The following is a 25,380-nucleotide window of genomic DNA, read 5'->3' as shown; positions in this document are numbered from 1 at the left end:
AGGATATTCAAGTCGAGGTTTGTGGGTGATTTCCATGTAACTTGTAGTATTTTTGTCTAGTATTATTAGTAATCGTTATTAGATTACAGTATTAGACAACAGAATTACAATCAGCGGCTATCAAGCTAGATTAATCATTTTAAAGGGAAACATTGAATTCGTAACTCTCCTCCCCTCTGAAGATTTCGTATTAAATCTCGCCAAGATTGGATTCTGATTGCAATCTCTCCAAGATAAAGATTGACCCAATTCTCCTGCGACTGTTCGTAAAAGCTTGTATCAATAAAGTGCAGTTGAAGCGAGACAAAGAAAGCTGGAGTCATACGATGATTTGTGGTGCATTTTAGAATGTATTCTTGAGAAAATGAACTTCGAATGAGAGTACATGCAAGGCTTCTTAAATCGTCATTTTCCAATTGTATTATAAAACTGCGGGAACTTTCCTAAGACGTTCGTAACAATTAGGGAAATCTCGATAATTACTTCCCTACCATGAAAATTACTACATTGAAATCGTTGCTCAGTTTCATCGTCGCAAGTTGAAACTGTATTCCTCTCCCAAAGTGAAGATATCCCGCCACTGACCGTCTGTCCACTAAAGAACAGTTTACGAGCACTATTTACGCGTGCCATAAAATTAAAGTGATTTATGCAGTGCGTTGAAACTATTCACCGTAATGATCCAAGGACGATGGTAATGGGAAAGCCCGCGAGACGAAGAACAGCGTCGATATAACGGCGAGTGTAAAATTTCGCATTTCTGGATCGACTTTACTGCGAAATCCAAACACGTTTATTAACGAACTCGCCTGGCTACCTAATTATAGCTCGACAAGACTAATAAGAGCCCCGAGGTGGCTGCTCGAGCGTGGATAAGCGAGTGGCAGAGACGAGGCGGAGCGATTAGGCTATTGTCTAGCCTAGTGTCGTCCGAGCCTGCTCGAAACAAGTAAGACGGGGGATGACAAAGTCGAACGACGTCGAATCGAGTCTAGATATCTTATTTGACTTGTTGAGCCGTATTTCATTCGCGCGACAGCCACCTGCTTCAAAGCTCCACTGTTGACTCACTGGACGTTCCAGCTGTAAACTTTATACGATACCAGCGGAGATATTAACAGGTCTGCTGGGTTAATTCTGACTCCGTAGAATTGGGATAATCGCGAAGATTTATGTCAGTCATCTGCGTCTATCGCTTCTTCTGTTCAAATACGAAAGGTAGATTAATCTAGTACCATCCCATGAAGTAATACGTGTAAGAAGGGCTTTTATGGAGAGTTCGTTTTTAAATAAAAAAAAAAAGAACAACCTGCCGCAAAACAGCTTGGGTCACTCCGATATAATCCCCTAATGGAACGAAATCGACTGTTGAGCAACGACGCTGGAAAGCCTCTTCTCCCTTTCAGCCGTAACAACGCGCCCCTAACGATGTTCTGAATTTCTGTTCGACCATCGACAACGCTTTCCACCTCGCCGCGAGGAGGGCGTAATTAATCGAGGAAAAGAACCGGAGACTCCTGAACGCGACCACGCGATACGGGGAGCGACTCTCGACGGCTTTAACGCGGGAGTTCTGCTACGAATTAATACCCGAAGCGGTAACTGCTCAGCCGCATCATCGACGAGCCACTCCAGGCACCCTTGGCACTCCCGGCGCGGAGGGCTGGCGATCATCGAACGCTCAATTCGTTCTTCATCGACGCCAGGATCCTCTGTTTGTTCGTTCACGCTCGGCACCCGGACTGACGGACACACTGTGCATAATTGATGGTGAAAAGTAGCGAGAGATGTAGGGGGTTAGTCGAGGTAAGCAAGAAAGTGTGGTAAATGTAGCTATCAAAGAGTGTATCATTTTTGTTTATAACGATAAATTTCAAACGAATTTAGTTTATTATAAACTCTCAAAAACTTCTGATTATCACCTGCACCGACTTTACCCACCTTCCTGCTTTTCAGCCTACCCCTGTTTCAAGAAATATTCTTTCATAATTACAATATTCCATTTGCACTACTTCCACGTTCCTAGTTTGTTCGTTCTTAGTTCTTTTTCGGGACGATTGGACGGATATGGACGGAAGGAGATCGAGGGACGATCGGTAGCGAAAGAATCGGGATCGATCACGCGGCTAATGTCGTTTCTAAGTACACACGCGTGGCTATCGACGCTGCACAACACACTATTTTCCATGGCGGCGGCGCGGTGGTCGCACGACGCCGTATCTGCTCCGCGCTTTAACTATCCCTCGATCTAAATGCACTCTAATGGACTGCATTAAACAGAGAGACGAGAGGGCGGACGGGGGTTGGAGGGGAAGCGAGCGGTGAGGCCAAGCGAAGCGGCTCGGGGGTGGGCTGGTTTGGGGTGGTCGAACACTCCGCGCGGGGAGACGGGACCACGCAATGGCTGACCGAGGCACTGTTCGCGGAGTGTTCCCAAGGAATTTTTTTAAGTATCGAACCACCCTGACCTTGAAATTAGAGGAAACCAGGGGTAAAAGTATCGAAGATATTCTGACCGCTCTGATGTCTTGGGATTTTAATGTGCTTAAAACTGGAGCTGCAGAAAACTGTGCATAACTCTCGAGGACATCTTCGATGTTAGAGAGGAGAAGCAATTTTTTTTATATAATTTGTATCTCTTTTCAATAATTATTATAGAAGCTCGATGAAAGAAGCGTTGTTAGTAATGGAATAATTTTAATAGTAAATTGGTCAACATGTGTCCGATTGACTTGCTTTGGTTTAGGGACCCATCTGTCCTCGCCATCCCTCTACCCAGGTCATACATTCTCAACTTGGATTCTCTTCGCTACAAAAAGTCACTTATAAATATCCAACAATACAAGCTTGGATGATATACCTATTCGCGGTATCGATCAGTCGAGTAACTTATTTCATGACTGCGCGTCGTTCTAACGTAAAAACCTTTTGCATGTCCGCGCGCTGCACAACGTACGAGTCTCTCGGTATGAATAAATGACACGCAGTCTGGACTTTATAGCATCCGAGGGTACCGTCATCCATTAGTAACGACTCTATGTACAGTTTGATTAAGCAAAACGCGGACGAGGAACGGAATTCTTTCCAGCTCGGGCTATAATACCGCAACATTGTAAATATTTTCGCAATAAAAGGACCGTTTTGGAGCTTTGATTTTCGATGGTCGTCATGGAACTCGTGGTGAAATATATTTTCAGGAAAGTTTTTACAATACCCGTGTTACGATTTTGCGCTGTCCTTTGCTTTTATCGCAACGAAACTTTAACGTCCGCGGAATCTTGGGGGATAAAAAATGTGGAGACCCAGAGAGCGACGGACGGGTAGAAGTTGACAGTTGCAAGTGGATGGCGAGTATTGATCACTGGTGCGGAAGTTATCTGGAAGTGGTACACGTTTATTTAACTCATAAATGGTTATACGTGGAAGCCACATTTTATTTTATTTTCTCAATGTACCGAGTAATTTGTATTATCCTTTTAAGCACTACGTGTCTCGAAATTCTAAAGAAAGGTTTCCTCGCAATCGTCCTGTATAATATCGGCGTTAAACGTTCCTGGTTCGTTTCCAGCGAAACGAGGATCGCGAGGTAAAAAAAGACGGTGTTGAAGAAGTTTTCGAAATTGTCCCGTGTAACTGGCCTGCTCTTTCTCTTTTCTCCTTAATTGGAGGCCTCGACGTCAGGTCCGTTCGACAAACGTTTTGGGTTGGACTGATTCGCAAAGAAACTGGTGTGCAATTATTGTAAACGCTGTACGCCGGACCTCGATCATTTTGCACGCGAGTGGGAACGAACAATTTTTCTGTTCTTCAAGCATCTGTGTTCGTGAAATGCGATTTTTTATTTTCAGCAACATGTTTATTCCTTTCATCGGCAATGGTTAGCTTGTAATCACCATTTTACCGGTACAAGTAAATTGGAACATTTTAGCATTTCGACTCATTTTTTATTCTCTATGGCAGATGATTGATTTTTGAACAGTACTTATACGCGTTATCGCGAGGTATTATACTAATAATTACTACTTTTATAGTGGTGTATTGTGCGTCACTCGCAACTGCTCTAGCCTTATCCATATCAATAAAATAAACAATCCATGTAGAGTTAAAACCGAAAAGTTACAGCGCACACGTATCATGTTCTATTAACCATTTCGTTATTTTCCTACGTGGAAGTGATACGTGCACGGTGTTTTTCTCCCGTCCTCGGAGAGAAAGCGAGTTGTTATCGTAAATGTCGATTTTTATCATTCGTCATTACCGATATTGCGATCAGCTTTTATCTTCGTTCAGTCAATTAGTGTAATTGTGGCAGCATCGTCGCCACCAGGAGGGAGAACCACCGATAAATGCCACTATGCGACTTTTTAATGATGCGGAGACTGCTCTCCGGACGTAAATCGAACACGCGATAGAACCGGAGCTTATTTGATCGTTAAATGAGAAAAACAAAGAAATCAAAGTTTTATATGACATTTTCCCTCGATCGTTTCCAATATACCACCGTGCAGTTTCAATTTCAGTTTCAGCCATTAATGTAACGAGGTTACGTTCACGATACCTTTTAACTGTTATTTGTGATTTATTTCATCGGGCTTCTAATATCCGTGTCGGGGAAAATGTAATCTCGAACCAGGCACGTAATTGAAGAAGACGAAAAAAATAAAAACACTGATTCTTCAGAAACGAATGAGAATGTATGGAGCATCAAACCCTCAAAATTACTCCCATCCAATAAAATGAATTTACATCCCCTAACGATACACAATCAAATAATGTTTGACAATTCTTACATGAAATGTAAAATGAATATTAATTTCCTACCACTCGAAATAGAATTCTAGCCAGCCTTGCTCACGTAATCGATAAACCATCGACGATTTACGCGTCCACAAAAAGTCATCGAATCACTCGGGATCACGTGGCGCGAAATTAAAACGCGTTTCCGTCCAGCCAGCAGTGAACTCGACTTTACAAGCGGCGGTCCATTGTCTCGTCGGCGGTCGCAGATTGCCAGTCCTCCTTTTTATCGTGCTGCTCGCCCGTAATCGGATTAAAAGCAAAAGAGATTACGGCTTTTTAAATATCCCCGGTGAAATAATAACAAGACTTAGGAATTCGACGGGAGCCGCGACGACACGGGTCCCGCTTAATTCCCTAAATCGAACCTGGGGGTGTAATTACACCGAGGAGGGATAATAGTTGTACATTATCGATTATCCAGGGTCGAGGTGTTTCGAGTGCGAGGCAATATCTCCGTAGAAAGCGGGCCAAGTTATCGGCGAACCGGTCTAATTATCGATCGTTATTAATTTAATTGATACACGGTGCCTCGACGCCTAATAAGAGAAACGAGTGGTAATTGGCTGGCGATTTAGCGACGCTTTCGCGTCTTTACGCCGCGCGACGCTGCCTCTGCGGATTATCGCGCCTCTTTACGACTAATTGTACGTAAAAACGACTCGACTTTCTCGTCACTGAATTAATCAACGGTAGCTGGACTCCTCTGCGCGAAATTATTTTCGCAATTTATGTTACAATAATTACACTCATAAATACGCTCGAGCATTAAATACGGGAACACTTCTAGGGCCAATGCTCCTATTAAAAGTAACGACGCGGTTCACGCTTGCATTCGTTTTGCATCACGTTCTCCACTGGAATGTGGCTCTATTAAATAGTTTGAAGATTCTATAATACGTGGAATAAATTTTAATATGGAAATAATAGAAAATAAGCAGGATGTACCTTTCTCGAGTATCTAAAATTTCTGTCGTTCAAATTAAATGTAGAATAAATTGATAAATTCCGATAAAATAGTATTTTGAACAGAATGCTAAGCTACAGCAAATAAAATATTTCTATGTAAATAACCCAAAGGATTTCATTTCGTACTACAAGTTGCTTTATCTTTGCATAACGAGTGACAAATAGAGGATTGTTTAACTTTCGCTCGTTATTAGCCATTTTTAACTAGATAAGGTCCTCGCCCATTTCACGATAGAAACGATCCGAGATTCTACTCAGCCTGGAGCGCCTTTACGGTTCACTTGGAAGACTGCTCCGACGGTGACTCAATTTTATGGGACGAGAACAGGTCCGTTCGACGTGCTATCTCATCCGCGAGTTTTAAAACGTATATTTCAATTAATCGAGCGACCGATAGCGGGTCGGTGAATTAACACGGCCTCTAAGGCAGCTCGTAAGGGACCATTCTCGTTATCTCGATGAAGGCCAGGTGTAGCCTCGCGTTCGATAGCCGACGAGGGCGAGCTGACTCGCGACGGGAGGAAAAAAACGACGCGTGGAAAAAGGAAAAGCAGGGCGAAGATCCTGCGAAGAGTCGTCGAGGGAAAAAGAGAGGTGAGGACGAAAGAAAACGTCACGTGGCAAAAACGGTAACAGAGATTCCAAACGTGAAACACGGGGAAGGAATGAAACTGAAGAAACGGGATATTCTTCGCGAGAAAAAGCTGTGATTTGTCTATTGTTCCTCAAGAAATCGTCACGGAAAGACTTGGTTAATTTGGATTTGAGCTGTTTCTAATAGTTTATGGAATAATAAATAAAAAAGGAGTTCTTAAGGAAAATTGTAATAAACTTCTCTGAAGAGATGTCTGGAAAACGTGAGTAAAATAAAAATGTACAAACTATACGCGACAAAAGTAAAAAAGAAAATAAGAAAAAAAAACAACAGCCTTACCCAAGAGACATCTTCTCCCTAACCACAAACGCGCGGGAGAAAGAAGGAATGGCGCCTGTTCGGAGACGGAGAGCAGATAAGCGGTGGTTAAAAAAGGAGAACGCGTACGAAAGTGGAAGAAACCATTCGCTCGAAATTAGCCGCGACGCCTCGTGTGCAGTCGCTTTTACCCTTAGGACATGCATTAAGCAGCTGCTGGTCGCTAGACGACAGGTATGCCGTGACACATGCCGCTCACGAAATGCCAGCGAACCGAGAAACGAGGAAATCGACTGCTCGCGGCCAACGGGGACGATTAAACGATAGCTGGCCGTAGACGTTGCTCGGTGTGGATGGTTAATGGCAATAATTCTGCCGCCGATATGACTCGACTGTTCTTCGAGCGTACGTGGATCAGCTGCGGGCAGCTCCGGAGAGGGAGATCCACGGATAGGGCGTTAATCATTGCTTCGCGTAATTATCCAGCCGAAGATAACAATGACATGGGTAACGGGGAGTGAGCAAAAGGGTTAGGGAAGACGGGGAACAAAAAGAGCCATCCAAAAGGATGGCCTCGATACCGATCTGTTATTTAACGCAATTATTCCGTGACAGCTTAACACTTCGTCGACGACACACTTTCAGCGAACTCCGCACGCAATAGGTGAGTTAAAGTTTTGTAAGTCGTGCGATGCGGGAATTGATAACGTGAAATGTTTTAATTAGGGCTGAGAAAAGAAACTTTCACCCCTTTTATCTGGTTTTCGTAAATTCAGCCGAGCCACTTGCAAACTGTATTTTATCTATGTGTGAAAGTAACCTAATCATCCTAAATACATACAAGAACCTTTATCCTGGTTTTATGACTCCCCCATTTCGGTTACGAGAGCAAATTAAATTTACGTAACACAAACTGTTTTCCCGAATGTAGCGTTTATTATTATTCAACGTCTCGACCTCGCTCCAGATGTCCTCATGAATAAATTAAACGCATCTTAAATACAATCTTAAATATGCATATCCTTTTACAATTAACCTGTATCTGGCAGTGTCATCTTTGACTTTGTGTTGCATACGGCCGCGTAAATAACTTTGTTTTGTGTATTAGCAAGTGCGGAATGCGACGTTGACGCAAAGATAACGTTCTTTGCGATCGTAGTGTGTTAAAGTAGCCGCGTTTCCGTTCGCACGAGCATGATACCCGTCTCGAGACGTGACTGGACAACAACTTTGAGGACGATGGACTCGTTCGCACCCGTACGCCGGGCGTCACACCCGTCAATTGAGACGTAACCAGCAATTAAAGGGCGACTACTTACAATTATGCAAATAGTACGTTCGCGTGGTTCAACGACGTATTATACAACAAAGTTGCGGCATACAGGTGTCGGGAACCCCTTGGCAGTAATTATCGGTCGAACGTGGACTCTCGATCGTCGCGATAACGACAAGAACAACGGCCGAAGGGATCGTTTAAAATAGAAGGTATAACTGATCACCTGAAAAGGGAGAAGAGAATTTGGGGGAATTTTTTATATGGAAACTAACAAGACGTGCAACGTGAAATAAGACGTTCAAATTTTAATAAATGAAAGTGTATGCTCCGAAGTGAGTCTTGTAAAATTATGGTATCATTCAAAATAATCTCCCCAAAAATGCTTACTTCTCAAAAAAGAAAGAACAATCCTTAAGATGGTGAATGGTTTATTACTTCGTCTAATCCACGAACTCTACAATTTTTTGGACACTAACCTCTCGAATATTCACATAATTTATGCCTCGAATCCCCGCCACTGTGACCACTAGTCCCTGTACAAAAGAGGGATGCTGATCCCTTATTTAACGAGACATTCCTGGAACTCTTTCCACGCGTTCCTCGAATCAATTACTATGAACCGTCGCGACATAAACAGCTGACAACCGTGCCCAACAATTATCCACACCTGAGATTAAGACCGTCGCGAGGGGAGACTTCGAGGACGCTTCCTCCTTATCGACTTTCCACGAAGATAGCGAGGGAACGCTGGATCCTCGTGATTCGATTACCGCCTTGTCTTGTTTCGCGTTCAGCTTTCCGCAGGAGCTTTTTGTTGCTCCGTTTGTCGCGATAACGAGTCGAAAGTTAATTACCACGGCGATCGCGGGTTGAAGCTTTCATTTCAGCCGACCAGGGGATGAAGCTTTGGGTTTTATTTCTGTTTACCGGTCGCGATAGTATTGGACTTGATATCTGTTTAAACCTGATGCCAGAAGTCGATCTACGGAGTGTAGACATAGATATAACATTCTTATCTAGATAGAAATTTTGGGTAACGTGTAGAAGATAAATTAAAATAGATCAAAATAAGATTTACGTATTCGTTAGATTTTCAATAATCATGTAGAATTTTCTCTGTGGCTGTGATAAAGGGCCTAAATATATAATACACGGCCCTGAAGAGTTCTCAAAGCAGAAGATGAAACGAAAAGCTTCATAGTTACTTAACTACGTCATAATTCCTCCTTCATAAATCAACGTGAACAAGTGCATCGACTGCCACGGTAATAGTTTTGAAAAAAAGAAATATGAGTAAGTAACGGTGCACAGTGAAACTTTCCTAGCTATAGAAAACGCGCCCGCCAGGCACCGGTAGCGCTACTTAACTAGATGAATTCAATATCTCGGAATAAATACATTGATAAATCAGCCACTCCGCTAAAAGCTTACTTTACTTTGGCTAGCTGTTGCGGCCGCGCGCAAACAACGCGCGCCTGTGTGCGTCCATTCAGCGCGAAGAGCACCAACACGCCCAGGCACGGCACACAAACGCATCGTGTACAGACACGGGGAACACGGAGGGATAGCGAGGAGCATGCGAGTGTACAGGGTGTTTCTGAAATGGGTGGCTGAACTTTGCTCGAGGAAGAGTCCTGTGGGCTTGGATTCGGAATGATGATGTGGGATGTTTAAAAGCTGCTGTATTTGGGTTGATTTCGACTTGAACAGCTTGGATGTTTGTGAAATGAAGTATTTTTATAGAGTGATGGATCGTGGAACATTGATTAAGACTTGTTACAAAAGCAGTCTTGGTGTTACGCTTTTGGAGGAATTCTGTGACTCTTCTTACCCTTTAGAGGCCAAGCTTCAACAGTTAAGATACTTACAAAAACACCTACGAGATTAGCCAGACGTATGCTTTTACTCAGACCCCGCAATGGACACAGAGTACCATGGTAGTTCGTGATGACCTCATGGTATGTTGTATACTAGGGCTCATTCCATTTATAAATGAAATAACTGAACAAATTACACACCCTAAATTCGTTTGCTACCCAAGAAGAAACACAACACAATAAAGTGTGCAAAAATACAATTCGCAGCTGAAGTACTATTTTCAAATCTGGCATCAAACATTCACAGAGACATCCCAGCGACTTCAAATAATAAAAAGATACAGCGGATACTTCAAATATTTACCGAGGATAAATCAATAAAACTTCAATAAGTAGAATGTACTTGCAATGCAGTTGGTATCTTCTTACCAACCAAGAGATCGATATACTTATTCTTGAAAAAACACTTTCAGACTGTGTTCTTCAACCTCTTCGAAACGAAGGAAGCTCGCGGGGGACAAATATCAACTACCCTACATCTTGACTTCTTCGGTTGACACAAGAACGAGATCAATAACAAGTGAACAGAGCGATAGCATCAATCCTCTGACAGACCCAAGACAAAAGTCACACCAACCCTCACCATTTCTCCAATCATCCTTGACCCTAGCTTCTCCTCCGACCCTCGGTGATCACCAGCAGGTAACCACAATTCGATCGACCTAAATCAGTCTAAAAAATGAAGTTCGTCAAATGTTCCAGGACCACCCTGTACACGTCCCAAGCAGCCTAACGACGACACGCTCGCGCGGACCATCCCGTGGCCTGGTAAGAGGTACATCGACGAGGGAAATCGGTGTACGCGTGCCACCCCCGCGCGGGAGGGGTGGCAACACATAAGGAAAGTTTGCGAGCGCGAGCAATCGCATAGGTAGAGATGGACCACTCGCCGGGTCGCTAGCGGGAGAGACAGCGAGAGGGTGGCGGACCGAGGAACAAGGACAGCGCGAGGGTGTACTTATGGAAGAGTGGTTTGCTCCGTCTATAAAGAATCTTGTTTGTTTCTGACCCACGGATATCGAAGAAAAACTATTTGCCTTGGGGATTTAGAGTGTTTCGCGAACCTTCCACCACCACCATCACCCAGCCACGGGCATCATGGACGTCGAATCGGTTACCACCACTGGGACAAGCTGGGCGGGCCGGGGGTGATGCGTTCCTAGCGAAACGCCATCTCACGAAGAGTAATACACGGGGCAAATAAAACTTCATTCTTGCCGATTGTCCATCGACCTATCCGCTGCTACGAATCAATCCGGCAGATGGACAGGGAACGAGGGATCGATCGATTCGGCCGCCGCCGCGAGCCACATTTAAATCACTGCGAGGCCAACCACGGCACCAGGCTCTGGCGATGTCTGAGGGAATTTCATCGGGAGGTACGCGTATCGCGTCGTCTTACGAAGATTGCTGTTTCTTTGGAATGATCGTTAGGGTGAGATGAAAGTAAAAAATTTCGGAGGACGTGTGACTAGTTGCGAGTGACGACTGACGAACAAGTCTTTGTCTTAGGCTGAGAAGAAGCAACGATGGAAGCATTTGATGGACCATCGAGGACTGTTATGAATTTCCTGTATCGCGAACTTTCCTATTTTGGGATCGCTGCGTAACTGAGTCCCTCGGAATTGAAACTATGGCGGGAATGGCTACTTTCTTTCTCGACAGTATGGGAACTGATTTAATTAAGATAACGCGGGTTCGCATATTCCAGAATCTACAATAGTTTGATAAGGAACGAATTACGTAGCGTGTTTGTCTAATATTGTTTGGCATTAAATTGTCACTTATTCCAGAGTCTATTGAATTATTATCTTATGCTACACGAATATGTAAACATGTACATACCATTTTGCTGGCGAGCGATGGAGATGGGCTATTATAGTTCGCGTATGTTGGAACTTTGTGAATCCTGTAACAGAAAAGAATGGCTGCCATTAGAGTAGTGAAGGGATGAATTGAACATTTTTTTTTTAAATATCACGAATGTTTTTTAGAAGGAGAAATAAATACAATACTATATAGAAAACTTGTAATTGTCCTTTACTCGTTTAAAATGCGTACTGTCGGAGGGTTGAAGAGCCACCCCATGGTGTATCAGAGTTCGCGTGGGCGTGCTGATCCGGGCAGAACGCAATCTCGTTTAGAAGACGAATTTGTTTCCACGGAACTTCGGTTTTGTCCGCAAGCCAAAGCGTCTTGAACGCCGGAATTGGATTACGTCATTGGGGTAGCGGAACGAAGGGGTGAGATTCCGCTAATGAGAATATCGAACGATGATGGGAGAATACGCGTGTCCGTGTTTCATGTGTGTTTATTGCGAATGCACTTGCAATGCACATGCCTGTCTCTTAATTTATGATTTAATTCAATTTCTGTAACAGTACTGGATTGTCCTGGTCGTTTAATTAAAATTATATATCCAGGAAAATTATATTCTCTTATATATCTCCTTTCTGAACGATCCTAAAGAGTCTCTGTGATTAATATGACTGAAACTTGACAAATTATTACAAAATTTTTCTAGTGGAATGCTTTTACCAACAAGAACATATTTCACTCCCTCTACTCGTGACTATTAATATTATTCAACACGAGGCACCCTGTACATTGAAATCGTCGATCGTTCTAGCGCAGAATTTTCCAATAACAATCGTCGAGCAAAAATACGGTTCCATTTCCGTTACTGAAATCATTAAAAGCCACGCCCACGGACTGACGATATTAATTCCTTCGACAGAGGAACGACGGTAATCAATCGCGACGTATTTAGGCGAATAATAAATGGACGATTAAATAAATACGCTGAATAATTCGAGCAACGTCCATTACTTTATAAAGTTTCCTTAGTCACACACTCCAAGAAAGGACACACGAACCACTGTACAAATCGATTAATTCTACTTTTTGAAAAATCTTAAATTTAAGTGTCAAAGCACTTGGTATACTCATAACTTTTTATATTTATAATTACTTTCCTAAATAATAAAAATTAACACCATTAAACGACAAAATTTGTTTGGCCATTGAGTGATAAATAATTTATTTTAGAGGCCATTTCATCTTATTTCTCAATTTTTTGTTCCATGAAGTTAATCGATACAGTTGTAAAAACAAAACGCATTTCAATGTTCTAAATATTTCTACCTGAACTACAGTCGTGAACGATGTCTGATAACCGCATCGAGAACAAATTGAATAAAAATCAGGTCGAAGATTAAACGGAAATCCTGCCCAAGGTGTACACCGGGTGCTAAGTGGTCGGCAAAAATAATTCGAGCAGCCCGCAGGGGGTGGGGGCACAGGGGTGGCTGGAGTCAAAGGCTGATTAAAGAAAAATCCGCAACTTGTTGAACGTCTTAAATATTCATCCACCGATGTAGCATCTACTTAATAACCGGTGTTGCCGACGTCCCTCGGAGCAACCGCCGCCGCCTCTTTTTCTCACCCTTTTGCCGCGATTCTCCCAACCCTCTACCCAACGTCTCGCACCCCTCACGCCGCCGTCTTCCGAGATCCATCGTCTCAGGACTCCACCACGAAGAGCGCGACGACGGGCAAATGAAATCCGCTAAAACGTTTTCTTAGCGGTATCGCCCGGGCTAAAAGCTAAAAGCGCTTTTAAATTCCGCCAACTCTGCCCCCAGCTCCCCCCCCCCCCCCTTCTACCGACCCTCTGGACTTTGCTATGCTAGGCCATCTGTCCCCCACCGTCGCTCGAAAATACAGCGCCGCGGGCGTGATACCGATTAGGCAATTTAAATTGCGTTATAGATTTATGGAGAAATTTAGATTTCAATCCTTTTTTAAAAATAGAAAATAGAAGAAAGTTTATATTGTTGTTAGATATGGTGTTTTCAGCTGGTTCTGATAGGCAGATTTGGAGCCAGAATACTGTTAAATAATTGCACTTGGAATTTTCTGCATTTAAACTAAGTAGCTTAAATTCAAGGTCGTGCTAGCCAAGCACACTTATCTCACACTCTATGATATCCATTCACCTAGACCTCATACACCTACTTCATCTTCTACACAGAAGTTATTACCAAAATAAAACATACTTCAACTTCGCAATCACCCCACGGTACATTTGTTTACCAAAAAGTCTCTGGCTCCATTCACGAGCCCATCGGCTCATCGCAACCTGCTTCGAGAGAGAAGCTTCTCAGCTCTCCTCCCGCTCGGAGGAGGCTTCATTCGCAGAGGATGAAAGCCGCGGGACCCGAGGTGGGGCTTGAAAGGGGAATAGAAATCTAACGGTGAGAAAGAAAGCACCACGACGGAGAGGGACGTTAGCGAAAAGGGGGCAGAAAACGAACACGGAGGGACGAGGACGAGCCGAAGAGAGATAGGATGCGAGCGAGACAAGAAAGAAGTTAAGTGGGTGCACCTACGCTCGGTAAAACAGACCGGTCTCCGAATTGAAGCTGGCAGCGGTCCAGCCTAATGGAGACTCTTAGCGTAATTAAACGTAAACACATTCGAGGCGTCACGCTAATCTGAATGCTTATCAAGGTCCGCCGGTGTTGCCTCAGGGCCGTGTCTACCTGGCGTGTTCATCCTTGGGAATACGGTAGGTTGGGAGAGGAAGAGAGTCCGGCTCCGAAGCCTAACCTTCGCTCAGCGTTTGCGCGAAAATGGCCCTGTCTCCGGCGCTATCGCGTTGTTATTAAGCGAAGGATGTTTCTATTATCCTTTGGTGTATTTTCCCCACTCCTAGATAACGCACCCGTAAGAAGCTTACTTTACGAGACGGAATTAATGGCCGGGAATTTTAATCCTGGGAGACGCGTCCTTGGATACCGCGGGGAGAAAATCGGTTGCTTAGTATACTCGAGGAATTTGGAGATCATTCGGTAGCGCTAGATTATCCAGTTACGCGATAAGTTCATCAATTATGAGAAGGAAGGAGATGGATGCTGAGAAAAAGAAAACTGAATTTTTAATTAACGCTTAGAAGTATTCGAAATCCATGTCTACGTAATGACATTAACAGGTACGTTGACCATGACTGGCAGAGTTTCTTACTCAGAAACTAAAAATTTAATTTTAGAGATCAGATATTAAAGAAACAAAATCTGAGAAGTACCGTGAATTTTGAGGGGGTTGCAAAAATAAATAATAAATTTAAATTACATGGTTTCCGATTGTATAAAAGAAATTTTTCCAATGATATGAATATTTTTATTTTCGATGAAGTAATTAATTCGTGATGTAACGGGTTAAAAGCGCGTTTCCTTAGTGTGAGATAGCCTGCTCTCCCAATCGAATTTACGAACACGCGGCGCGCGCGAACCGGCCTCCGCTAATGAAAACATCTTAGCGGCAAACGACAGCTCTTAAATCGCCGCTTCTGCTCTCTAATCTTAAACCTATGTTAACCACTTAACCGCGGCAGTTCGACCGATTGACAAACTCCTCCTCTAGCAGCCACTTTCCGCTGGGACCATTTTATTCTTGTACGAACGCTGCTCGCGATACCGTGGCGGATATCGATAGCTGAAAATAGGATTTCAGGCTACACTTTCGGCATTTTCCAAAAACAAAGAGAAAATCGCTGGCAACTCTAGCCAATTTTTTCTATTCTCGTCGGCCAAGCATTTTTCACCCAGTTTAATAAATGCTAAGTACCTCAGCACGAGATGGGAAGCCAATTATTTTTATAGGACGCGGAAGATGCTTATCGATCGTAGTCCCCGGTCACAATTTCGTTTCAAAAGTTCTGCACAGTTTCGTTCACCGGTTCTCCAAGAAAAGATCGCAATCGAGTAATTATACAGTGTAAACGCCATAAGATGCATGCGAGAGATATAATAGAAACGCCGGAGAAACTCTGTCCATGCGAGGTGTAATCAGCATTACAGCCTGCACGTGCAATGAGAACGCTTTTTGGCAAGGCTCCCTCGCGGCAAATGAGTCAAATGTGCTTATACTTTATACTGCAAATGATCTCGGTTATGTCGGTGCATTGGGGCGAAAATAATAGCGACCGTCCGACAACCATGCGAATGATGATTGTTGTTGTCTCTATCGTGAGAGTCGGACGTATCTATTTTATTTCAGCAGTTGATTTAATTTTGGTAATCGTGAATCCATAAATATAATAAATTTGGAAAGGTTCTCGTTAACAGTGTTTGAACGATAAATTCGCAAACATCCTTCCTCGGTACTCAAGTAACATTCTCAAGATTGAAAGTAGGCTTCCCAGAGTTTGAAGATTTCTTTGAAACTCCGCACGCTAACGGACAGTGTTAATCTTCTTCGCACACTATCATCCCAATGTCCGTGGAAACAAGAGAAAGTTTTCAATCGTGGTGAAACAAAACTGGCAGCGTTTCGCTGCAGAACAAACCATTTAGCCCATGCGGAATAATAGTGGAAGTGGTCGCGGGACAGCCAATCGACTAAATAGAAGAACCGAAAGGCAGGGGTCGAGCGATTCAAAGCGGGTTCCACGATGCTAATCGGGACTTCCGGCTGGCTTCGATCGGCGACGGTATCGATAGAAAACAAACCCATCCCGCGCCTCTGCCGGCCTATCCCTCTTAAGATCGAGACACGGGACCGGCTGTCCAAACAAATGAAAGCTAATGGAAGGCGCAAGGCCTACTGTCTGCGACCTCCTCTGTTCCACGATCGACGGACGATCGATCCGACTCCCAGAATGCGGCAATGCCTCGGCTTTTAAGGCACTTTCACATGCACTCACCGAGAAGACGTGTGCTGCGGAGGATGGGCACCTGACGCAACACCCAAAAATGGGATCAATCTAATGATGGAAATCGTGCAAAGTGACGATCGCTCGATTGGTAAACAGAAGCTTCAGTGGAGAATTAAAATTTGGGGATGGATATTCAAATGGCTGCTTCTTTTACTTGGAAATTCACCAAAAATATTAGCAAGGAAATAAATGTACTGTTGGTGTGGAAATGTAGACAGTTGAGGATAATCTTCTTTGTCGATAGACAATAGATATATTCTTCTTCAAAAGATCACCTATAACGATCACCTTAATACTATAAAGATCACCTTAATACTTACAAAGTATTAAGAGCTCACTCGAGGGAAAGAAGGCAGTAGATAAAAGACGGGTCGATGTCTTCGGTTTTCCTCCCACGGCTATCAATTCCGTCGTCAAAGGCTGTCCGCGCGGACAAATTATTCAAAACGCGGCGTTAGCAACGTCTGGTGGAGTGTCTCTCAGATTTTTACCATTGGACGGACGAGTAAGGTGCAAGTGGACGGCCTCGCTATGGCTGCTTTATGGAAGCAAGTAGATTAAGCCGGATTATGGTAATGTCGCAAGTCGGAATCTACTGTCTGACTAGGGAAGGACACGGTTCTACGTGTCCGTATTCGGTCGAGTCGAGGAATACTGCGTACTCCGTCACCCTGAACTAAAATTGACTCTGGAGTCTATGCATAGCTTATAAAGAATATTATTGATTTATGTCTCCGTTCTTACAGAACTCGATGGTAGTGTTTATGGGGTTAGATATTCGCTGGTAATGGGTTTAAATGAACCTACTTATTTTTGTTTCGATCAAGGTAATATCATTTAATTCTGCGAGGAATATTAAAGTAATTTGTACTAGGTAGCTTCAATTCTAAATAGCACGAGGCCCTCTTAAATTCTGTACCCTTTGAAAATAAATGTACCTCGTGTGCGACGTCACGATTCGTGACACCTGCCCTTCAAGTCGTAACGGAAATGCAATTCGCGAATTGCGCCCTCGCCCGCGCATATGCGACAGGAACTTTTTCAAACATTTAAGGAACCGACCACTGCATTATAAATAATGCTTCGGACTGGCGTGCACGGAAAGGAGAAGCATCGAGCGGGCCCGTGTAAAGAAATAATGAGGTCATCCACTTGAGGTGTAATACAACGTCCCGCGTCAGGTGATTTACAGGCAAAAACGCACGCGAAGGGGGAACTTATATGAAGTGGGAGGAGCAGATGGGCTTGCAGAACGTGGAACGAGATCAATGGCTAAATCTAAGGCTAATAGACACGTCACTATTTTTAATCTTCGATCTAGAAATAATTGAATCGGAGCGAAAATAACATCAGGAGAGCTTTGATCAAGGAGCACAATCATACCACTAATAAATTATATAATTCGTTCCTTACCAACCTAGACGTAACTTTCCAAGGCAATTACGAGACGGATCCTCACTCGGCGAATTCATATTTTTGTCAAGTCGACGTTGATCGAAGCCTCCCGACACCTAGGTTATCCTCGCGATCGATGAAAGTAATGGATAGTTATTATTTAAAACGCCTAATAGCTCGGAGCTAATAGTTCCCTCTTCTAATGTCCTGGACGTCGAATCCGCGGTGGCTAATGGACGCTTCTCATTATGCAAATTGGGCAGGTGAGGCTTCAAACGCTTTTAAGATCTCGATCGGAGCCAGCGTCGATCTTTGCTTCGATCGGACAAACGTATCGGTGCTTAATTGCCAGGACATCGGCGACTTGGACCCTAAATATTTTACTCCCTCTACCCCGGAACAATGAACCACGGTGGAAACACAATGGCCGGGGAACAGGTGACTCCGGAGCGGTCCGTTTCAGATTTCGATCAGGAGTCGCGCCACGGTTCGTGTAACGAAGTTATAAATTACGACGAGAATAAAGAGATAAGCCTCGCCAGGGCAGCGCACCGTTGACGAGCCTTTATTGCGAAATCATTGCGGCGTTTGTTTGAAAGCTTCATTTCGTCCGGCGTTTACGATGATTAAAATTTCGCTGCTCGGCGTTACGCTCGCTGACTCAATTGCTCGCCACCCCACCTTAAACCCTAAATAGCTTCAATTCTAAATACTTAGCTTCAGTCCTAAAATACTTCTATCCAAGAATGCTCCAACCCCTAAATAGCTTGAATACACCGTTCTCCAAGATGATTACGCATCCTACACACAGAATAATCGTCCCACAGGAGGGTGGTTCATCTCAGGGGGTGAACAGAAGAAAAGTTTGAATACCATCTCCGACATAAACAACTCAAACGTTTATTTCCATCGATACATTCATCGACTTCCAAAGAGTTCCTGTACATTTCCTATCCATCATCCTAAATTCACCAATTACCTCGACTATAGAAACTTCCCTTTTTCAAAAAGTCCCTTACACTTTCAAGCCACCGACCTAACCCAACCATACGGTGGCGCGAATAACACTTAACACAGGCCACCCTGCTACAGGACGACCCAGGGCCATTTTTAACGAATAAAGTAATCGAGTGTCCGTCAAAACCTAATGTCCGTCGACCTCGAGTTACCCCGGTCACCGACCATGCGGTGCATAATGCCTAAGACGTGCCCGTGATAAATTGCGCCAGCAGACACGGTATCGTTCGGCCACATTCCGCAATCTCCTGGCTGGGACGGTTTTCGCAGTGTATTTAAAGAAATATCCCGCGACGGCGTCCACGCGAACAGACGTAATGCGCCGGCTGATTACGGTGAAGAATGTTATTGGCAGATTCAATAAATTACTGCCACGCCAGCTATCGGATGACGGCATCTTGGCGGCCGTGCAGCGTCCACTGGTTGGCGAAATAGTTGTTAGGCGGTTGTTTATTTGCTCGTCGGACGGAACGATACACACGGAGACCACGTCAAGGGGAGAAGCGTGCTGAAAAAGGAAATTTGATTTCGCGAACCAGCCTGGGACTAAATTATTTCCGATGCTCGCTCGGCGTTGAACGTGATGGATCGAACGTCTCGACGCGAAAGAAAATTCTATTTTAATTCCATCTTATTTTATTCTGGTCCTGAATTCTATTTTCCGGAAAGTCAAAGGAAAAGAAATTCTTCTAGATGACGTGATTCCCAAGCTCGAGGAGCAAAATGCAGCCGGATCCTTCGCGTTTGATCATTATACGGGAGTGGTCGGCGATCAGAATCGAATAAAGGGACGTCCGTTGTTGCTCTATTGCCGTCGTTATATCTATTGTCGAGTATCCGTTAGAGTTTTGAGTATAATACGAGGCAACTACCGAGGACTGGGGACAGCAGAAGGAAGGTCGCCACTCTGCAAGTCGAGAGCTGCCTTTGACTGGTCGTCGTAATACAACGGCAATTAGCAGTAAACCTAGCTCGCCTACGCCCCACCTCTCCATCGCAGGGGCTTTTAGCTCGCGCATTTCATAGTGTTTGTGTCGTCTCGTCAACAGCGACATATGAAGAGGTTTAAGCCTTGTTTAACACGACAATGCGCAATTAGAAATCTCCTCCCGCGAATTTTCTCAGGCATTTCATAGTTTCGATCAATGTATCGGTGAATTATTTTATAATGGACATAATTTTCTTTTATATAAAATATGCTATGGTTCCTTTACTTCCAATTAGCTGTATTTTTACTAGACTACTATCGAATCATCCCTTAAGTAATTTCGCCGTTTATGTCTATTAATGTAATAAATAAACATCTTCGATTTTAAATAGCTTCAACCCTAAATGGCTTCAATTCTAAATAGTCGTCTTCCCAAGACCAATATTTCTTGTAACTATTAGTACCTCGATGAAATCGCCATAATACCCTACAGAATCTTGTTACCGATTCTCCACCGATAAGTTGTTTTTTAATAAACTCTCCTCATCCTCGATTACCAAGCTCGTCTGGACTTTAACGGCTGAAAGTATTCTCTGGAAACTGCGCGAGGCGTAATAGCGTAATTCACCCTGATACGCCGGCGAATTACGAACTTTCTCCATAGGAAAGACGGACAGGAAAGCTGCGACGAGTAGGGCCGCGGGCACATGTCGTCGTGCAGCGAAACAGCGGAACGATGGAGGAAGAAGTGAAGAGAAAACAGTTAATTTTCATTTAATTTCATAGCTGTCAGGGCCACGTGACACCGTGACCCCGTCACGCTTCTTATTCTAATGCTGCGCTCTGAAGAAGGGTGAGGGGGTGCGTTTACATGGTGGATTTTTAGCTGGCACGTTAATCGTTCGTAATGGCGCGCATAATAGATCATTAGGAGACGAACTTATGTCTCGATGACGAAGGTGAGCTCACATGCCGCCGCCGCCGTCCCTCCCCTTCTCCCCCCCGAAATCATTTAGACGAATGCTGGTCGATTTCTAACCTTCGAATTTAAGGGACGCCATGCTGAATCAGTCAGTGACAGAAAAGTTTTCCAGGCTGAATTAATTTTTTAGCTGGTTCTTGTATTTATTCATAGCGTATAACACTCTCTGTGAGCCGAATAAGTGCGGAGCCATTAAAGCGTTCTAATAGAGACAAATTCGCGTTAAACGGACGATCGCAGACGTTCACAAAATAAAATCTCGGACATAATGAAACGGACAATTCGCTTTTTCATCGGAAATTAAATACGGTGCGTCGTCGACGGTAGATTTCCAGGCCGTTGGGCAAAAATATTATTATTTTAAAAAGAGGAACGTTATATATTGGCAGAAAGTCCCGTTGATTCGCAAATCGTTACAATTTTAATTAGAAACGCTGCACATATGAATCAATTAACTGGCGGCCGTGGAGGGGGCGGATGGGGAGCAACAAAAAATAAAACTAAAATTCAAAGTATGCAGGAAAAACATCCTGAAAATCAAATACATGTATTTATCACGGTGTATTTCCCGGACGATGGCATGGAATTTTTCCCGCCCCGTCGCGTAATTACTGGATACCGTACACCCAACGTTTTTCCCTCCAATTAATTAAAATTCAAATTTTACTTTTACATAATTCGTAATATATTGCTTTATCTCCGTATTATTTTTACGTTATATGGGAAGCGCTCGCCGGTGGCGGCCGCCGTCCGTTTATTTTATACCGTGTTCAATATGTAAGTATCGTAAATAAAATTGCACACCGACAGAGGGGAAAGGGTAATGGAGGTGGAAGGGAGGAAAGGGAGGAAAGGTCAGAGAGCAAACGAGAGAGGAAATTGAGAGATCTACCGTCACTGCGCGAAAGAGTCCCCCCGGGGATCAGAAAAGAAATAATGTGTGCGCTTGCTTGTTCGTTCGAAAATTTCATTTGTCGGGTGGTCCGTCAAATATTCTAACGAATGCAGAATCAGGTGTGTCGCGAAAAATAATTTAATATGGGACTATTTAAGGTACACCTTGAAAGAAACGTTGGTGAAGAAACGAAACGCCATATTGTTATTATTACTACTTTATATACTATACAGATTAATCCTTCTTTACCTCCCGCGAGATCTTCCGCAGGATCACATAAATTGTCTAATTAATAACGGATATGAGAATGAACGCTGTACAAAAATAGAGATTAAAACAAACTATGCATATCGAAAATAAAATATAAAAAAACGCGAGTAATAATCCCAGAATAAAATCAAATTTTGAAAAGCCCTTCAACATACGTGTAAATAGCGCTTAAGACTGCGGCATATACAAGTTTGAGCGAAATTGGAAACGTTGTTCAAAAAAGTGTCCGATTTCGCGTGGAATGACCCTCCAGCGCGTGTATAATGTGGAACCATCGCGATAAACCAGGACAACAAATAAAATCGGCTAATTTAACGAGCACGGTGATACACACAATAGGAAATAAACGCACGCTGGGAGAGTTAACAACGATACCAAACAATAACAAACCAGCCAACGCGATGGACGAGGTTATGCTAACAGAGGCGAAACAAAGCTATTCATGGAATAGACAACGACAATCTTCATTTGCAATTGGATCAATTATTGACGATATAATTAATGTAATTGGTAAGTAAATAATTGGAAATGCGGCGGGCAAATGGAGCCAGTGTTCGCGCAACAATAAAATATGTAATCGGGTAATTACGGATCAACGTTCGCCGATTTGGGCCACGTGCGTCCGCCTGTTCGGTGAACGATGAGGCGTGTGCCCAAATATACAAGAATTTCACCCTCTATCGCAGTTGACAGATTAATTTTTATTTATTCTACTCTAACGACCCTTACGATAGACTCTAAAATTGATTGATCAGTTAGTACAAACAAGTTAACATGTGTCATTTTTCAGAAGAAACCTCTGCCTCAATAGGGACATCGTCCTCCCAAACATAATTCACAATCGCCCAACCATACCAGACGTCGTCTCGCGTCATCTGCACGTCTTCCATCATAGGAGAGATTTAAAAAATTCCTCGTTAAATCAAACATCCCAAGCGCCACAAGCAAGCCCAGAATTTCTCACGGCGCTAAGTAGCAACGGAGGAAGAACGACGACAGCCACGAGGAAGACGGGCCGAACAGAGGTGAAGGGAGAGAAGCAGAAGAAGAAGAAAACGAGGCCGTGTCGGCGGGAAGTGGCGATCTAAATAGAAACCTCTTTAGGGGCATAACTCGGCGCACGCCGTCTGTGAAAGACGCATAGCCCTCGTAGAGGGGCGTCGCTTGGTGTCTTCGTAACCGGGTCTGACGGATAGCGCCGGAAATAGCGAAAAGGACGGGTGCGCAGGCGAGATATCGTGCACCGTGGCCCACGAGAGACCCGTGAACCTAAAGCATCGACGAAGGTTAGGTGTCGGACCGTCTGGGAATCCGAGTGTCGCGTGGATGACGGAGTCTTGGCGTCGAACCACCGTGTCGAACGATTTCTGAACACCTGATGGACGACTGACCTACCTCTTCAAGGCTGGCAGGTGAATTCAGCTCTTTGGATAGGGTTCTTAGTGATTTCCTAAATTGTCGTCTTCGAGGAAATACAATCTTTCAAGTATCGAATAGGTAACCTTGTTAATAAAATGAAGACTCCCTTCTTCGTACTTCTTCAAGACCAAAAATGTATAATTCTATCTAGAATTCTAAACAGTTAGTTCGTTGCGTATAAACCAGTTTCAGATGTCCCTTTTTTCTCGGTGTTGGAATATATTTAAATCTTAACCGATATATTTAAAGAACACCGAAGCATTGAACGAGGGTTCGTCGAAAATTGCGCTAGACCAGGTTTTCTTTTCTCATGGAAACACCTCGCTGAACTATGCCGCGGGACCGTGGTGTGCGTAAGCATTGTCGATGCGCGTTGGTGTCTCCGTATCGGGCGCATCCATCTGCCGCGAAAAGGACACGCATTATCCGAGTACTTGTATTCCGTGCATTAGCGGGGACAGAGTGCTAATGCAGAAATCTGGTATCGGTTAATTAATAACCGTAAAACTCAAACCCTCTGCCCTCGGTTCGTGCACCGCGGCGCGTTATTTGATTTCCTCGAGATACTCACTCTCCTACCCTCCCTCTCTCACCCCCTTTCTCTCTTTCATCCAGCACGCACAAATGGCATGAAACGCGATGCTTTAAAAACTTGCAGGAATAATAAGTTCCTTTTGCGGCTTTTTTAACCTAATACTTTTCCTCGTTAATGTAACGTTACTTACCGCGGCCTTTGTTCCCCTGCTTCAGCGAAACGTTTCCATGAATTATACGCGTCTACTGGCTCGTCTTAATTAGCGAATTATTTAATGAAAACAGATCCGCGGTTTTTTTCCCGCTGACGTCAGACGTCGGACGGGCTCCTCGATCGTCGAGGAGAGACGTCTTCTTCCCTTTCACGGATTCCTGACGCGGTAATGGCTACCAAGGGTGCCGAGGGCTGCCTAAGTTTCACGTGGAACAGTATTTGCCCACATCGAATATTTCGTTTTGCGTTGAAATTCAATCGTCTCGTATTCGATGAGTCGTTGAGTCACGAGAATCTATACATTTTTAACCAAAATAATGTACCAATGTTATAGGGTTTGCTACTTTAACTAGGACCAACAGCCTCCATTAAAATATTTTGCGGTTCGCACAGTTCGATTACCGCAAAATAAATTTGGTGATCCGAAACTCGAGCCCGCAAGTTATTATCAAGTTGTCCAAGGTATTATGCACCGTTTACTATACCGATACGCTTACCAGGATCGATATCCACGCGGTACGTGTGCGTGGGCCTCGACTTGTAGATAGGAGCGAACCACTTCTAAATTCGCATCCTCCTGAGAAGTTTACTAATGGTTTACTAACCATCGTCCCCAAATTTTCTAAGTCTAGCATTCCAAGCTACATATCTAAGAAACGACTAACTCCCATAAACTAACACTTATGAGCGTTTGTAAAAACGATCATAGACTCTTTAACAATGTCTAACGATTCAGTCGGCGCAACTTCTCGAATGATGCGTAGGGGTGGAAGAACACACGCTCGGTAATAATTAAAGCCCCGCGCGCACGTCTGTGACCTAATTTATCGATTAGGTTCCATTAACGAGTGGACGCGTTAATAACCGGAAAATTGCAGAAAGAAACACAGAACGGCGGGCAAAGAGAATCAAACGCGGCGCGGGCTGACGGAGCGCGCAGGGTGTCGCGGGCGGGCGAGGGTGGCTAGGGTGGAACAGGAGACGGCGGAGGAACGCGGCGGGGTGTGGAGGGGGCGGCAGATCGAGGGGGTGGCTCGAGTGACGGGCCAGAGGGGGTTGGGTGCGGGGATCCGAAGGGGCTGCGTCGTAGTCGCACGCACACGAGGACACACTCGCGTGCAGCCCTCGCCTCGGGCTGCGGAGGAGCCTCGCAATTTAACCGGTTCGACATTCGCC

The 25,380-nt window shown here is 44.1% G+C and overlaps 1 protein-coding gene across 1 annotated transcript in view; it reads right to left on the bottom strand.

Annotated features, from left to right (window-relative positions):
* The window catches only part of LOC128872785 (LIM/homeobox protein Lhx9), a 378,653-nt gene that overhangs the window by 295,445 nt on the left and 57,828 nt on the right, over positions 1-25,380 (bottom strand). The window contains exon 3 of the mRNA XM_054115815.1: positions 11,678-11,741. The gene's annotated coding sequence lies outside the window, so the exon portion shown is untranslated. The remainder of the gene's footprint in view (positions 1-11,677; positions 11,742-25,380) is intronic.

This window comes from Hylaeus volcanicus, chromosome 2 (genome assembly GCF_026283585.1).
Source record: "Hylaeus volcanicus isolate JK05 chromosome 2, UHH_iyHylVolc1.0_haploid, whole genome shotgun sequence".
NCBI classification, from domain to species: Eukaryota; Metazoa; Arthropoda; class Insecta; order Hymenoptera; family Colletidae; genus Hylaeus; species Hylaeus volcanicus.
The sequence above is the reverse complement of the archived record's forward strand: the minus strand, read 5'-3'. Positions and strand labels throughout refer to the sequence as shown.